Genomic DNA, 18,488 nt, shown 5'->3' on the forward strand with positions numbered 1-18,488 from the left:
GAGGCACGCCCCTGTACTAATCGCATTTACCTCACGCGTTCCAAATTTGATTCGACCCACCGTGGTTGCTTAGCGGCTATGGTGTTGGGCTGCTAAACACGAGGTCGCGGGATCGAATCCCGGCCCCGGCGACCGCATTTCGACGGGGGCGAAATGCGAAAACACCCGTGCACTTAGATTTAGGTGCACGTTAAAGAACCCCAGGCGGTCGAAATGATACCCGTGTCCTCCACTACGACATGCCTCATAGTCAGATCGTCGTTTTGGCACGTAAAACCTCATAGTTTAATTTTTTAATTTCGGTACGTGGAAGAAATTGGTCGGTTGTGCAGACCGCGATATTGTTTTGACAAAACACGCTCTATTCGAAAGAACATGGCGAGACCTATAGAATAAGAGCTTAGATTCGGCCCACCCTGTCCTCTTCAACGTAGAGGACATATTAATAAATTAGTTAAATTTTGCAGTCTTACGTGCCAAAAATAAAAAAAGGAAAGGAAACCGCGATCTTATTATTGGGCACGCCGTGTACCAATTGTAAGGCCAACTGAACAGCTCGCGTACTGTTGCACCATATGTGCGCTAAGCTCATAATGCGGCTGTCGCTTGTGCCGCGGTAATGTTGGCACGTTGTATACGACTACCCATCTGTGCGCGACTATCATATCGCTGTAAGCGAGGCATGTTGCCTGCAACTAACAATTCAAGGTCTGAAGTTGTTGTGGAACCTTAGTAGCAACTTTTTAGCTCTTTTTCTTTCCATATATAAATATCAGTTGGTGTGGTAGCCTTGTATATAGTGGAAATGTACTTCTCGAGCCCGCAAATTTGCAGGAACACTTCCGTTTGCACATGCTTCGTAATTTTTCGCAAGTGTCACGAAAGTATCCAATCTGCAGCGAACATCGCTCGTTTTACTTGAAGCTAAAAAAAAGAAAGAAACAGAAAAAAAGGAAACAAAAGAAGGGGGTGCGGAAGTAGAGAGGGGAGGAAAGTACATAACGTGCCTCAGCAACCATTCAAAATTGAAATTTATTGAGAAATAGGCGATCATATTGCTTGATGGACGCGTACATGCCGGGTCTACGGGATGCCGCAACGACGCCATCTGTGAAGAGAGAGAAAAGAAAGAAAAGAAGGTCGTAAAGTACACCGAGAATCGCTCCGCAGTCATCTAAACGGCCATCTCAACGTGCTAGCAGGGCAGTTGGCTTGACTTTATAGCCCGTATTAACAACACTGAACGGATTAACCGTGTTGGACAACGTCCTTCCTCCGTTCTTCATGCGCGCTGTGGACATCTGTAACCATGTCGAAATTATCTGTTTGGGTTGGTCAACGAATGTGCTGCGGGGCACGCTTTGTAATTGCTCATAATTCATTATGTACAGGGTAGGTCGCTTCCTAACAGTATCTTAGTTTCAGACAATGTTAGATTCATCGCTGCGCCACTGTCTACCTCATGATCGCAACGTTGTTCGGCGGTTATCCTTATCCGCGACATCCCTCTAAGGCTAATGGAGCGTAACGCGTCGAATGCGGACGTATATCACAGAGCGTTTCTATTCGCTTTAAACCAGAAGTTATTTATCGTGATTATCGCAGGGCCTGAAATGTCAATCAATTAAAGGGAGGTGGTAAGAAGCGACAAATCTGCAAGCAGTTGGAGGTCACCAAACCCAACAAGCTCTGCATGTGTGAAATGAAAATAAAATCCAGGCATTTAGCAGAGGTTATAGGAACACAATGTTGGGAGAAAGGAAATAACTTCACGAAATAAGCACAGATAGGGCTCTACGGCTGCGTTCTTTAAGCAGCCGTAGATAGTACAGTGCAGCCTTATGTGCAAAAGCAAAAGTGATGACGATGGGTTGGGCTTCGCCACAGCACCACGGTGTACTACGGCACAAACGCATTCACTCCGGAGGACTATCGTTAAGCTATGCACGATGTTAAAAACGCATTGCTGACACACACACACACACACACACACACACACACACACACACACACACACACACACACACACACACACACACACACACACACACACACACACACACACACACACACACACACACACGCACGCACACGCACACGCACACGCACACACACACACACACACACACAAAAGTTCAGTAACAGTAAAGCACTAACAACAACACAGCAGCCAGCAACGTTAAACAATGACAGCCATCCTGCTCTGTGAAGATGGAATGGAGTGGAATGGTTGCCCGGGCTCGCTTGTCGTTTTCGTTCAGCATCGCGGGAACGTTCTTCGTCGGTGGTCGTTACGCACCGGCGTCGTTTACATTCTCGTCGCTGTTCCCGCCGGCTCTCCTCGTACGCATGTTGTTCTTCGGGTGTACGAACTATACGTGTCCGCCCCATGAATAACGCAGCTGTTTTTAGCGTCAATACCTCTCCTGCTTATATATTGAGATAACCTTGACGTCACGCTATTTTTCACGGCGAGCGTTCTAATCTGTTCCATATTTTGACATCTGCGCCGCCGCACTGCACCCGCACGTGATCACACGCAAAGCAAACAATGAAACCCATTGTGCATGGGTTTGTTGGAAATCGCTAAGTCAGTTTCTGTTGCCGGAGACCGAAAAAAACTACGGGAGGTTAGTCATATACATCTTATCATATACAGCCATATACAGTCCTGTAAGCCGCTAACATAGAACGCATTATGCTCGTACCGCATCGGTTCTGTTCTGATATTTCACAGTGCTAACTGTACCAGAACCAATGCGAAGTACATACTTATAACCATTTAATATATTGTGACAATGTTGCACCTGTAATAACAATTTAAAATAATTACCAGAGCTGAGGGCTTTGATTCGTGCTAGAGCTTTCTTATCGACCCTTTTGCTAATGCACAACTGTGCTTCTCTGCATTGCACGTTTGTCCAACTGATGGGGGCAGTCGTCATAGTTCAAATGAAGATGTGCTGGTCATATGTGCGGAGGCTTGTTTCTTGCGCATGGCTTCATCACGAGATCCACGTCTACACTTGTGTCACAATGCAAACAAAGTGTGCCTGTGCACGGTGTTTGCAAAAATGACTACGCCGTAGTTCGTTCGGCAAACTGCTTCGCAGAAAAGCTAGCTTTACAATTAGGAAGCGGGTCTATTGCATTGAATCGCGGGGCAGTACCTACGATACCTATACCTGTCATCTATTCTAACCCTTCAGAAGCAGATCGCCCGTATTATTTTTTTCGTACCCTTTCAGGTCGCACTTCTGTTTCTCCATCATCGTGTGCTGTCTTTATCTCAATGTTATTATTATAATCTTGCTCTACCCTGTTTCAAACTTCCTTTTTTTTTTCATCACTACAACTGCATGATATAGTGCCACCACGAAAGGTGGTTAATACTAATACTAATACTAATACTAATAAAGGTGGTTAATCTTCGTTAATGAAATCTTGTCATCACTCTGCGAACCTGAGTTTCATTGCACAGTTAAATAGGCTGCAGGCTGCTGCTTACCCAAGTGTGGTGGTGACGTCAGTCTCGGAGGTATTGCTTCAGAAACTGAAAGGGAAGCGGCACAAAAGTAACTGCATCACACAAAAGAAGAGGCCTGAAGTTTCCTGAAGTTGTGCCGTATTGCCACAGAGTGGCTCACAATCTAAAGAATGTCGCCACTAGATACCAAATTCCGGTAGTGTTTTCCGCTCCTCAGAAACTGTCAATGTTGTGCAGCCGTATTTCTAAAGCAAGTAAAAAAAAAAACTGATTGTGAAAAGAACTACGCGAAGTTTGTAGATTGCAGCGTCGGTGTGGTTTATAAGATTCCCTTGTCATGTGGCAAAGTGTATGTAGGGCAGTCAGGCCGCTGTGTTAACGAGCGCCTTAGAGAACATGAGCGATCCATACCAACAGGCACAGGTTCCCATTTTGCTCAGCATTGTAAAATATGCCATTGCAAACCCATGTTTCGTGATACCACGATTTTGAAAAAGAGCCGTGACACCACCGCTCGAGAGTTATCGGAAGCATTTTTCATTCAGTCATTGGGGTCACAGTGCATTAGTGTGCCTTCCTTAACCTTGTACAGCGCTGAAATTGGTTTTTTGGATTCTGTCGCATGAGTGCGCTCTTGGGATTGGGTGTTGGTGGCTCCACCGCATGGTGCTCACTGCGCATGTTCCTCTAGTTTGAGCTGTCTATAAAGGAGTGACGCAATAAAATGATGTCAGTTGAGAGTAGCGCCTTGTCCTGCTCGTCTTTCTTGTGTCTGTTGTTTTGCGCTAAACAAAGTATTCATGTATTCATGGTTAATACTAACTCTACCCGTATTACAACTAATGGAATCTTCTTCATAAATTACTCACTAATTCTGACAAATAAACAATTCTTATTGCAACAATTTCGCTTTAGAAGTTCTTCTCAACGAAAGCGATTTACAGCAATGTAACTCGCTTTCAATCTTTAAGGCTTTAATGACGGATTACCTTTACAAAATTAACCAGCTTAACAAATAATCGACTATACAGTGTTACATTGTTCATTTTACTTAGGTTAAGCGTTTACGCGCATCCTTGTTATTTATACTTCTTTGTGCAGTCTACCGACAACGTTTACTGTGCTATTCAAATACCGAGATGTTTTTCGTTTGCTCTCTTCCATTCACTCACTTTTCATTCGTTTTTTGTGACGTATGTTACGAACGTGGAACACCCCCATTTTGTTGAAGTACACTGCTGGTTAAATTCTGAAGGCGTGTATCTCCAGATACGTGGTGAAAAAAAACATCTTCTTCGTGTTTCTTGTAATAAAAATAGTTTTTCTTGGCCGAAACACTGGCATGAAGGCTTAACATCGCTTTAGAGGTTAGCATGCTGATGCTGCATTCTGAAGTCTCATGTCAACTCGTCGTATGGGAAACGTACTTCGCTGGTTCTTTACGTCCCTTATGACGACACCACATCTATCCATCGAAAATTGCTGTCAATTCCCGAGAAAGGACTTTATATCAGGAATATATATATATATATATATATATATATATATATATATATATATATATATATATATATATATATATATATATATATATATATATATATATATATATATATATATATATATATATATATATATAGTCTCTGTCCACAGGCCCATGTCGAGTGCTGCGCGCCGTGACTCCAGTTACGTACGAAATCGCCCCAGTAGGTACTAGTGCCTCATCTGCCCGGAATTCCACTGACGTTGTGCATGTCGCAAGCCTCACACCATACTACTCTCCAGTTATCACCAATATTTAGACGCACCGGGACGGTGCTTCTGCCGCCGGGGATAATGATACATGCGCATTGCGTGTTTCTTGTGGACGATGCACGCGGGCGCCCCGACGAAGACGACGATCGCTCTCTGGCTCTCGAGCTGTCGGCTGAATTGGCCCGCGCTGCAGTTATCCTTTGTAGATATATTCTGTAAATAGTCTCCAGTCCTTAATCCTTCGTACGCGTAACATTTTGGTGGAGGGTGCAGTTCCCCGTCCTCGCCACGGAGCTCTGCAAAGGGCCGCACCGTCCTGCTTTCCGCCATGGCTCCCGGTGACGACACCTCGTCTGCTTCTACTCCTGCGACCCCGAAAACAGCGTACGTTACGGTTACCAATCCCCGCGATCCTGGCATATTCTTCGGCCAAGGTAATGTCGGCGTTGAAGACTGGCTCAGCCTGTATAAGCGTGTTAGCCGAAACAACCGCTGGGACCCTACCATTATGCTAGCGAATGTCCTATTTTACTTGGGCGGAACTCCTCGTGTCTGGTTCCGGACGCACGAGGACGAGGTCTCTAGCTGGGATGCGTTCAAGCAGAAGCTCGGCGACCTCTGTAGAAGTCCGACCGGTCGGCAGCTGGCTGCTAGAAAAAAGTTTGCTACCCGAGTTGAGTCTTCTACTGAATCGTATGTCTCGTACATACAAGACGTGTTCGCTCTTTGCCGTAAAGTCGACGAGAAAATGGCCGAGGTTGACAAAGTCAACCGCGTACTCAAAGGGATCGCGGACGACGCGTTCAACTTGTTGGTCTTCAATAATGTGTCCACCATCGCCGTCACTGTCAAGGAATGCCGCCGCTTTGAGCTCGCCAAAAGCCGCCGCGTCATTCCACAGTTCTCCCGGCTCCCTAACACGGCTGCGACAACGTCTTGCGTCGACCTTACCTCTACAACACCCTTAAATGAGCTCGTCAGACGTATTGTTCGCCGGGAGCTCGAGGCTACAAGTCCTGCGCCGTTCCATTCACGCCCATTTGACCGCTCCATTGCCCAACCAGCCCCAGCGATCTCTTTCACTGGAACACTTGCTGTGTGAGTGCCCGGCTCTCTCGATTGAGGAGTCCTCCCCGGAGAGACAGTTACTGCGCTGCACTTCATCCCAATTTTACCTCTTTCCAAACAAGAATCTCCATCTCTCTGATTCAGGCCGTTGTGCGGCAAGAATTTGCAAACCTAGGTTTTCCTGCTGCCTGCTCCGTCTCCCAACATGACGCCCGACCGGTGCCGACAGCTACGCCTCGCAGCGATCTGTATTCCCCTCCCAGATACCGCAACCCTTCCGAGTGGAGAACTCCGGACGACAAGCCCATTTGCTTCCGTTGCCTTCGCATTGGCCACGTCGCTCGCCACTGCCGCACTTCCTGGACGTAGCCGTATTCGAGCTCCTTTTCCTCGTCTCCTCGCCCATATGCCGACCCGCGCCGTTACTCGCCTCGCCGTATGCCTCCTACCTCTGACGTATCCGTCGATCACAGTCGTCCTGCTCGCTCGCTCGCCGTCACCTCAACGCCGTCGGTCCCCGTCGCCCCAGCCGCGCCGCTATTTGTCGCCGACGAATTATGGATGCTTCACATGCTTCACTGTCTCGCTAACTTTAGTTCATGATAGGATAGAATCTTCGAAGGACTCTATAGTGCTTGCTGTAGTGTGAAAAAAGGAGGAAAAACGTTCTGTGCTTCAAAATATGTCAAGAAAATCGCAAATCATGAGCGGTTTTCGCGAAGCGGCTAGAGAGGCGGATTAAGTGACGCCGCCATATGGGCACGGTGAAGAACCGCGCATTACAGTCAAAGAGGAAGTTAAAAAATATTAGACTACGTGAACGCTGCTATAGGCGAGGGTATACGCAACGAACAATAAAAATCGCCGTAGAGCATTTCGCCCACTTAACAGCGAAGCCCAAATAGATGCGAAAATCTTTCTAAGGGACTTCATGCTCTTTGAAACGACGTACGAGAAGGCTGTCTTCGCTGATGAGGAACGCGCACTCACGTACTGCGAACGCAGCTGTCGAAGCGTCGCCTTCACTAGGAGGTCACGCGCAAATGAAACGGCTGATGACGTCTTCACCGGCGCGTGACGTGAAGCCAGTAGTAGTCATCATCGCTGCGAGACATCGCTTATACATATATAGAACGAGCAGGGCGCATTTGGGCCCCAACGTGTATGCTGAGGATTACTATCCACGATAGTGATGGGCGCGTAGGAAATTGCAGCTAACACGCGCGATCCGTGGCAGACGTTATCCAAGCTGCTCCGGATGTCTACACGCATCAGGGAACAACAAGACCATTAGCAAGCACGACAAGCCGCAGAGAAAAAGTCTCAGATAACCCGAGACACGAGAAACTTAGGCACCATCCCATCATAAAGGGGTTAAGTAACGAAAATTGCCCAAAAGATTTTCGGACATCTTCCCTTTTTGTTAGTTTTTATTGTGTTCAGGCCATCAAGACCGCCTCTGTCATCAGAAAGTCGGAAGACGAGCCAAGAACGCGTCTGCCCGAGTAAACACGTCAACTCTAGAGTGCTCCCTCTAGCGGCCACTGCAGAAAGCATCGCTACACACGCACGCACGCACAGAAGAAAGCGCGCGCATAGGAAGAAAGCGACAGACACGTATACACGCACTCACTCACACGTGTGTGCACACGCGTGCTCACGCACACGCGCGCATGCGCGCAGACATGTGCACACACACGCGAGCGTGCACAGACGCAGGCACACGGAGACGGCAGTGCGAGTGCGGGTGCCTGCGTGCGTGCTGTGCACAGTGCAATTACGGCGCTTGTTGTTGTCTCTGCTGCCTGATTATTGTGTTCGTCGCGGCGGGAAGACGAGTGCCGGTCGCCTAATGATCAAGCTGACGACGGCTACGACGACGGCTGCTGCTGCTGCCTGACGCCTCGCCGGCTTCGCAGCCCCGCCGCGCCTGAGGAGGAGGCGTCTGCGGCGGCCGCCGCCGCTGCGACGGGGGCGTGCGTGCCGTTGACCCTGCGGCGTGCACCACGTATATCGCCCCCCCCCCCCCCCCCCCGTCTTGGTTGGCGCGAGTCGAGCCGCTTCTACCGTTTCTATCTTGAAAGATTGATCACGCTTGTTCGGTGGTCAGATCGAAGCAGTCGGCTGCCCTGCGCGCAACGGCTGAAGAGCGAGGCCGTTCTTCGTAGTGTTGGAACTGTTCTTGCCCGAGAAGGCAACCTCGAAATTAATTTGCCAGGCTTGGCGTCCCAGATCGGTGGAAGGGGCTTGACGTTGCAGGAAGACTGCTTCCAATGGTAGGTTCGCCAGGAAGCGCACTCTTCCGCATAGAGGCAAGCACTCCATCTCGTCGCGCGGGTTTGGGATGCTTCCAACCTCAGCACTTGAGATTGACAAGCTTGGCAGGAGAGCTCACATTTCAGATCGCTGCGAGCGACGTCAGCGCGACCTCGTCTCAGTCTCTGTCAGGTTGAAATGAGTTTGGGAACTCGACGTCGTCCCTACATGAGAGCGGTTGAAGAGGCAATAAGGTTGTGGATTTAAGTTCACTATTGCGGTGCGTATTTATGTTTCCCACGATTAAAGCTACGTGACCATGTTCTGATGGCTCTGACAGAGGTCGCTTTTAAAGCCGAAATACAGCAAATGAAACATAATGTTTCATGAAAAAGTTGTTCAGTAGGAGGTTTCAGCTGTGAAACATTGTCAAGGTATACTATATGTATTATAGGCATACTCTATAGCTACATTTATTATAATAATAAAGCTCCAGAAGGTTAATAAGAAATTCTACTAAATACTGTCGGCTCATTCATTCAGGGGAAAGGGATATGAGTTCCGGGAAGAAAACGTTCGCTTCTAAACTTGACCTCACTGCGCATTTGACCTCATTCAACCTCAGACTCACAGATGAGATTGAGGCCACAATTCTTGACTGCATTCCGAGAATTTCTAATAGTTTCGGTATGTCTGAAATTTTCCTCACTATAGGAGAGGAGCCATCAGTACTCCGCTTACCCACGCATGGGCTACAGCCGATATCTTTTCTATACAATAAGCGTTGTGTGACGAAAAAGCAGCGTCCATACACGTGATCGCGACGTGGCACTAGCCGGGTGCGCGACGAGTTCGCGTCATCGCCGGACCTGCAATAAAGTTCCTTCACTCACTCACTCACTCACTCACTCACTCACTCACTCACTCACTCACTCACTCACTCGATACTAGTGGTCCACGTTTCTTCTATTCTGCATTGCGACCTCCTGCGACGGGAATGTAGAATTACAAGCTCGGGTCTGAACAGGAAAGTAGGTATCCATATGAAGTAGCACGCGAACCTAGTTCATTTCCCTGAGATGTCTTCGTGTAGTAAAATTCACTTCCTTATGCTGTTATCGTACCCAGACAACCCCTCGGTCCTTAGTTGGCTACCGTGTGTATAGCATGGCATTACATGCCATGCTATACATGCCATGAAAAAGAGGGAGCTAGCACGGCTCTCACCAACACCTATGTGTGCCAGAGCATCTATACTGCTGCTGTATTTCCTGCAGCATGGCTTGGTTGCGGGGCCCCACTGACACAAAATTTCGTTGTGAGGATCCTCAATTTTATATATATATATATATATATATATATATATATATATATATATATATATATATATATATATATATATATATATATATATATATATATATATATATATAGAGAGAGAGAGAGAGAGAGAGAGAGAGAGAGAGATGCTTTCTACCTCGTCATATAGCAGTGGATGCATGGATGTCGAACAGAGCAAACAAGGAGACTTGAAAATCCCTAATGACGATACGCAATGAATAGCCTATTGCCCGAGTTTTGCGCCTTCTTAACCCAATCAGTCCCGTTGTGCGTATTGGTTGGGCATTATCTTTCACTATAGCAGTATTTTCGGCCGCTAGTGTATAATGGGATATACGCGTTCTCGTCAGACATGGCTCCTGCGGCAGGATACTCTGTTTGGCGTTGCCGAAGTCCACGTCACTCTGCCCCTCACAACTGCTTTGTTTCTGGACCAATCGCTATACACTCGTTTGCACGGTCTGTCTGTGGCCATTGGTCTACAGAATTGGTTACATGCTCGAACTGGACGCACTTGAATTAACGCAACAGCGATGCAGTAGTAAACATCCAGTGTTTACCTAGGAAAAACTCTTGCTTACAAGGTGTGTTACATCTCGGAAGCGAAACATTTATTCCCCTCTCCCTCTCTGTCCTGACCATACTTTTCCTTATAGTTCTGGCTTATTGCCACATATCATGAGAGGTTAGCGAATTGAACGGGTGCCGGTCCACCTGATGCAATAATCGTATAAGTGACTTCTAAAAGTTTTCCACCAGCAGTCAACGCAATTGAATGTCACGTATACACCTTCTAGAAACGCTCGGATTTAAAGCGGACGGAAGCAACAGGTCAGCAGTCGAGATAAGCAAGATACGTTTAGAGTATTGGTGAAAAAAGAAAGAGGGAAGAGATTGATACGACCGCAACCGTTGATAGCGGTACAAGGTAGATAAGTTACGAGAAAGAGAAGAAAGATTAAGGAAATATATCCAAAATGCTACAATGAAAAGCATGTATAGTATAGCATACCTGATCAACTCAAGCAGGCTAGGTGATTATTTGTCACCGCCCAATTTCAAAAAGGATGCCAATAAACAACAACAACAATAATAATAATAATAATATAATAATAATAATAATAATAATAATAATAAACTTTTGTTAGCCAGAACAGCGAAGCCCATGGCGTAGGTTAGCGTATAATTCTGCAGCTTCAGGACGAAGACTGAAGTAACTGCGAGCCAGAACGCTATTATTCTAGCTCAACTATTTTCACCTGATTTCTGTGTATATCACGAGAGAGCCGCCATGGGTTGTGGCACGCATGCAACTTGACCTCCCCACGCCTCTGCTGGGGATGGCGACTTCAGTGGCGGCTGCGTCAAGGAAGAGGACTGACCTCCAGAGCGACACCGACTGCGACGATACCGGTGTCTACTCACTCAGCAGTGAGGACTTCTCCGATGACGACTTTCAGCTTGTGAGGAGCCGCAAGGCGAAACGAAGAAACACCAGGGCCTACCTGTCTTCAAGCACGTCGACTGCAGGGCCAACTCGGAATGCTTGTCAGTACGGTTCTATTTGTACCGGAACTCGCTACCAACAACCTGAGGCGACTCAACAAACAGTCTTTCTCGGTGGTCCTTAAAGCAGTTACGCCAAATCAAGTCATGGACGTCAGAGTCAACACGCTAAAGATATCTTGGCTATTGACGTTGTACATGAGACTGCGCTGCAAACTTTGAGCAAACTTACGGAACTTGGTGGCATGAAGGTCCGCTAGTATATACATCTGGACAGTGACACCACTACTGGTGTCATCTACGACGTGGATGTCTCCATCTCCAGCGCTGACTTGCCTATACTAGTGAAGCCAGCCATTGATGGCTTTGCCATAACTCACGTGTCTCGACCCGGCGCATCCCGCTGTGTGAAGGTAATTTTCAAGGGCGAATCTCTTCCCCCACGCGTCAAGGTGGGACACTTTAGACACCACGTACGACCATTTATCCGAATGCCACTCTAATGCCGCAATTGCATTAATGCTGGGGCACGTAAGCGCTGTGTGCTAGAACAGGAGAGTTTGCTCGCGCTGCGCAGAGCCCCATGCTGCAGATTCCTGTGTAGCCACGGTTCTCAAATGCCCCAATTGGATTGGGTCCCATGATGCTTCCTGAAAGGAGTGCCCCAAAAGGAAGAAGGAAAGGAAGGTCTTGAAGCAGATGGCAAGAGACCGTTCGTCTCGTCGGGTAGCTGTTGCGGCCGTTAGAAAGCGACGCTCCCGAGCCGTCGGACTTCAAAGAACACAGATGCCTCCGTGAAGAGCGCGCTACATCCGACAACTCCTCCTCCTCTGCCCCCTCGGCCTGGCGGAGTCGAGTCTAAGGTCGTGCTACACAACACCAATACTGAAGCTTGGCCCGCGCTGCCAAAGCGACAGCACCCGCCACAGCTGAAGCCGCATCCGAAGCAACCGCCGGGGCCACAGCCGATGACACAGCTGAAGCCACAGTTGAAGCCACATCTAGTGCCACAGTCGAAGCCACAGCCGGAGCCACGACTGGTACCACAGCTGATGCCATAGCCGATGCCAAAGTCGATGCCACAGCCGATGCCACAGCCGATGCCACAGCCGGAGCCACAGCTGGAGCCACAGTCACATAAAAGGATACAGCGCACCGTAGTAGAGTCCACAGCGCCGACTCCCGATCAATTGTCCGAAGGCCGGAAAGTGGTTGTGATGCTTGGGTGCTTCATAAATACCCCTCATGTACTTTTCAGCAAGTTGCATACTCCGTCAGGGCGAAGTGCAGTGCCAGTGCTGGATTCTCTTAATCCAGTGCTTGCAAGTCTTGAGTAAGCCCCATAGCTCACTCGCAGCCTCCTATTCGCGCAACGACCACTGGCGCTTTGGTCGTCCCAGATGCCATCAACGCAGATCACCAGCTATGGAACTCCACTTTTGTGTCACGGTGCTTCGCTGCACACACACACACACAGTCATCACTACCTTCTTGTTTTCTTCTTTCTATTCCCCTTTCCCTCACCCCCAGTGTAGGGTAGCAAACCGGACGCTCGTCTGGTTGACCTCCCTGCCGTCCTCCTCTTTGCTATCTCTCTCTGTAGCTTCAGTCCTCCTATAGCACGGGCTGCTCTTCGTTATTTAAATTTCTTTCTTTTTTTGCGCAGTGGTATGTTGTGCTTACTGAGGCTACTCTTTGTACTATAGAGCTATAGAGCCGGAAACGCGCACGATCACGAGAATACGAATCGCAACAGATGTGAAAGTTCCACACGATTAAATAATAAATGAGGACGTGCATATATCTTGCATTAACTAGACTGTTGTTATGTCAGTGTAATTAGGCTGAATTTCCCCTGTCACTGTCATAACTGGCAGCTCAAGTGACATCGGCAGGCAGCCAACTCGGAGGCAACCACAGAGCCGGCGCCTATTGCTAAAGCCGCGCTTTAATAACCCGCTATGTCCGTGTCTTGAAAGTAGCAGGCAACACGAAAGACAGTGGCCAGCTACCAAAGCGATCTGGCAACGGGGGGCGTGAACTCAACGTCACAGCCCCACCTGCGAACGTAATCGAACGTCGCCTCGCGGGTCAGCGCCGGCGGAAAGCGGCCGCGACGGCGGCTCATCCGCGGAAGCCCGCGAACAAGCCGACCGAGCCAGACAAGCGCAACAATGGCAGGGCAGCAAAATAAATCGATGCCGCGAGGCGGTAGTAGCGCGCGTGCGCTCGAGCCGTGCATTTGTACATGGCTAGTTTGCCTCCCCTCGGTGCTGCCGCCTTATCTCCGTCCTGTTTTCGTTATTTTTATTAGAGAGGAACGTCACGACTAGCTTTTATTTAGTTTGCGCGCGCTCGCTCGCGCCGGGTTTGCCGATGTTGCTGCTGCTGCCGACGGACGGCGGGTCGCGATGAGCCCGTGCGGCGCAGAGAAAGAAAGAAAGAAAGAAAGAAAAAAAAAAAACCCGGCAGCAGACGGCGGCTGACCTTGCCGCTTTAGGAGCAGCAGACGACGGCCAGCGCGCACGCGGGAGGGAGCGCGGGACTCCGCGAGAGTGGCGAGAGAATGCAGGAAAGGTGGAAGGAGAGGCCCGAGGCAAGCGTCGCAGGGAAGAGAGCGCTCGCTTTACTAGCGCTGGTAACACGTACTACAAGTCGAAGATTGTGATAATAGCTCGCTGATGCAATCAAATTGCAATAATTACGTAGCTGATGATATGCTGCACTAAGTACCGACAAATTATTGTCCATCTGAATTTCGAACTGCGTAGCATAGTTTTGATCCCTCGCCAACAAAGTTGTTCTCTGCCAATACCGTGTTAATTTAGTACAACGTGCAGCAGCGACAAAGTAGCTGTACTTATAGTTTCTTTCAGGCATTGCCACACGCTCTTGTCTGCACCATCATGGTAGCACAACTTTTTACAATGGTTCATCAGATGGTAGCATTAGCCTGTCCATGCACTATAGCCGTTTACGGAATACACGACACGTGGAGCGCTGATTGGCGCTATCTTCGTCATACAGGCTCGTATCCTGTCGACTGTGCCAGTGCATTTCCATCTCAAATTATCCTGTCCTGTCGACTGCGCCAGTGAGTTTTCTTAAGTTACTTAAAGCGTTCCTGCCTTGTAACTGGCGCTGTAGACGGGATACAAAACTTTGTGGGAACACTCTGACGAATTTCCATCTCATATACTTATATAATTTTGACTGCTCCGGTGATTTACATCCCAAAGCCACGTATCATGTCGACTGAGTGTGTTTTCCTAACTTGCTTAAGGCTCTTTGAATATGGCAGGTACATTGTAGGGGCTGGCAAAATAAACGTTTCAGTCTTTCGTCAAGGGGATTTCACAAGGTGCCTGCAAGGCGACGAACCTTTAATAGGATTGAGAGGCTTAACCATCATGAAGAGGGGCTTTATCAAATAAACATTCTATCACTTATGGAAGTATTACGTAATGAAGGAGTGTATAAAGCATGCATCAGTGGCATAGGATATATTTACAGAAGAAGAAGTATTTTAATGATTGGAAAATGTAGAGAGGTCGGCCGGATAATGGAGCATCTGGCCTGCTACTCTACGTAAGGGAAGGGGAAGAGGGGAAGAAAAAGGGTCACAATGGGGGATGATAATGGGAGGAACGAAGTGAAGGACACATTACACAACTGGTATCACAGGCGTGAGTCCAGGCCCGTGTCACCTAGGAAACGTGAAAGTGCACGCATTGTCTCTGTCGTCTGCCAACTCTGTGGCCATGCGCCTAGCAAGAGGTCCTCCGACAGTGGTCCACTTTGTAAATGTCTTAATGTATCAGCCATTGTCAGTCTTTCGCGCGCATACTCAGGGCACGCCACGAGCACATGTTCTATAGTCTCTATAGCACCACACACTGAACAGTCCGGGGAGTCTGTCCGTCCAATAATGTGCAAATATTTGCGCGTGAAGGCGACGCCTAATCGCAGTCTGTGTATCAGGCATGTATGAGGGCGTGGAATTCCACGCAGAATAGGGAATTTCATATCGGGATCCAGCCTTTTAAGGCGGACGTGACGAGCGTCTGGCTGGGCCCAGTATCTTCTCGTCGCACTCCGCATTAATTCCGACAGGAGGCATGTGATGTCCGGTCTGGAGAATGGCACTATAGTTCGCAGGCCATTGCTGAGGGCGCGTCTAGCTGCAGCATCGGCCATCTCATTACCGTTGAGCCCACAGTGTCCCGGGATCCATTGGAACACTATGCGGTGGTGTTTTTCTTGAGCGCATGAAAGAAGCTCGGTGATCTGCAGTGCCAGAACCTGATATGCGGTGTGGCGCAGGAAGCATCCTAAAATTTGCAGCGCGGGCTTTGAGTCCGTGAAAATGCACCACTCTTGAGGTCTTTCCCCGCAGATGTGGCGAATCGCTTCCCGAATAGCCACAAGCTCTGCAGCGGTTGATGTAGAATTATGGTCTAGTATGAAACCTCGAGTCATCTGTTGGGCTGGTATCACCACAGCTGCTGTCGATGCCTTTGGTGACGCGGAGCCGTCTGTGTAAACATGAACATATGTCTGGTATTCTGACCAGATGTACGCGAGAGCAAGTTGTTGTAGTCCAATGACGGGAACCATTGATTTCTTTAGTATGCCGGGGACATGTACGCATACGGAAGGTTGAACCATCACCCATGGTGGTTTGACAGGGTGATATGGAAGGGCATAGCCTGATGTTATGTGGGGTAGATGGCAGCGGAGTGCACTTGTGAAACTGCTGTCCGGCCGCTCATGTAGAACCGACGTCAATGGATGGCAATGATGTCGTGTCAGTAAGCGTAAATACACACGAAGTGGTTCGTGGGACAGGTATATCAATAATGGGCATACGTGGGCTTCCTCAATTGTGCCTTTGTTGGAGGCACGCCGTGGCAACCCGAGGCATATTTTGAGTGCCTGCGCTTGGACGCTCTCTAATGTCTGTAAGCAGGAAATGCTCAAGTTTGAGAGTATCGGAAGGCTGTATCGAATGTAGCCTACGAAAAGAGACTGATAAAGTCTTAGTAATGAGCCTTCCGTGGGGCCCCATTTCATGCCTGTTACGAAGCGGAGGACATGGCAAAACAGATTAAGTTTTTGCTTCAACATATTAACATGCCTCGTCCATGACAAATCGCGGTCGATGGTAATGCCCAAGAATCTGTGGTGGGAGACATAAGGTATTATGACACCGTTAATGGAGATCGGGTAGCGGCAGACGGATTTGCGCGTGAATGCAACCACAGCACATTTTTTGGCAGCTAAGCGCAAACCCTGACGCCGTATATATCGTGAAGTAGATGACACAGCCCGTTGTAATTCCGCACGTAGTTGTGGGCGTGTTTTACCAGAAGCCCAGATGCAGATGTCATCTGCATATGCACTGATGTGGATGTGAGGTGGCCAATCAGTGCCACATTAAATAATGTTGGGCTGAGAACTCCTCCCTGAGGAACTCCACGGCATACCTGATGACGGTTAGTCTCTCCGTCAGACGTGGCCGCTGAGGTAGCTCACAATCCACAGGTAGAGCCGGCCGCCAATACCCAAGTCATCTAGGGCATCGAGAATGGCTTCATGAAGGATGTTGTCGTAGGCCCCTTTGATATCTAAGAAAACAGCGGCGACGAGTCGGCGTTGACGTTTTTCATGTTGCACTGTCGTAACGAGGTCAATGACGCTGTCAATTGAAGAACGACCCCGCCGAAAACCGGTCATCATGTTCGGATAAAGATCATTTCTTTCCAGAAACCATTCGAGCCTCGCCAGGACCATTCGTTCCATAACTTTTCCAACACAGCTGGCTAATGCAACTGGGCGGTATGAGGTAAGCTCATAAGGAGTCTTTCCAGGCTTCAAGAGAGCAACCAGGCGGCTGATCTTCCACTGCTGCGGAACAATACCGGAGACCCATGTGTCGTTGTAATAATTGAGCAGCGCAGTGCGACCAGCCCTGCCAAGGTGAGATAGAGACGAGTACGAGATCCCGCCAGGGCCAGGAGCAGATGAATGTCGACACGACGCAAGAGCAGCCTCTAATTCGGGCATCGTAAAGAGCAAGTCGTAGTGGTCACTTGAGGAAGGTGGCGCACAAACTTCGAATTGGATTGAGGCTGGTTGAGTTGTGCCAACAATCATTTTGCAGAAGTCGTCCGCTACCTCTACATCATTGCGGCGTTGGAAAAGGGCCAGAGCTCTGAAAGGGTACCTTTCTTGTGGGGGAAAACGTAGGCTCCTGACTACATGCCAGATACGTGACAGCGGCTTGCGAGGATCCAGTGATGTGCAGAACTTTCTCCAACGCTTCCTTCCTAATTTCTCGAGATGGCGCTTTATTTGTCGTTGAGCTCGGCGACAAAGGGCGAGATCGTACGTGGATTTCGTCCTTCTATATTTCCTTTCAGCGCGCCGTCGGACTGCGCGCAACCTCTCGAATTCCACGTCGATAGGAGGCCCCGGTGTAGGTGCACATATGTTCCGCGTGGCCTCACCGAGGGCGGACGTGATCAAGTCTTCTATTTGGGTTGGTGACTCGAGATTCGCACAGGAATTCTCCACGAATGTCTTAAAAGTGGGCCAGTCTGTGCACCGTACATGAGACGAAGTGGTAGGTGCGAACCACTTTACGCAGATATACGTTGGTATGTGATCACTACCATGTGTTTCCACATCACTGAACCAGCTAATAGAAGACTGTAGTCGTGAGGAAACAAACGTCAGGTCCAAGTAGCTACTATAGGACGTGCCACGCAGAAACGTAGGAGAGCCATCGTTAATATTGACGAAATCCTGTGAGTGCATAAAGTCGGACAAGGCTTTGCCTCGGTTGTTCATTACTGTACTTCCCCATTGGGGGTGATGAGCATTGAAGTCGCCCACAATAATATGGGGAGCTGTGCAACTCTGGATTGCTGAGGACAGGTACGAGAAATCAATGTGATCTCTGGGTGGAATGTAGCCGCCGAGTATCGAGAAGACCCGTCCTTTAAGCGTTAACGTCAAGCAAAAGTAGTGGTTCGTGTTATGGTGCTGGAGGACAAGGCGGTAATGTGGAATA

At 48.7% G+C, this 18,488-nt stretch overlaps 1 long non-coding RNA gene across 1 annotated transcript in view; it reads right to left on the minus strand.

Moving 5' to 3' along the window:
• Positions 1-1,013: 1,013 nt before the first annotated feature.
• Positions 1,014-18,488, minus strand: part of LOC129385080 (uncharacterized) — a 38,099-nt gene continuing 20,624 nt past the window's right edge. The window contains exon 2 of the long non-coding RNA XR_008612627.1: positions 1,014-1,108. This is a non-coding gene — a long non-coding RNA (uncharacterized lncRNA). The remainder of the gene's footprint in view (positions 1,109-18,488) is intronic.

This window comes from Dermacentor andersoni, chromosome 5, assembly GCF_023375885.2.
Source record: "Dermacentor andersoni chromosome 5, qqDerAnde1_hic_scaffold, whole genome shotgun sequence".
NCBI lineage: Eukaryota > Metazoa > Arthropoda > Arachnida > Ixodida > Ixodidae > Dermacentor > Dermacentor andersoni.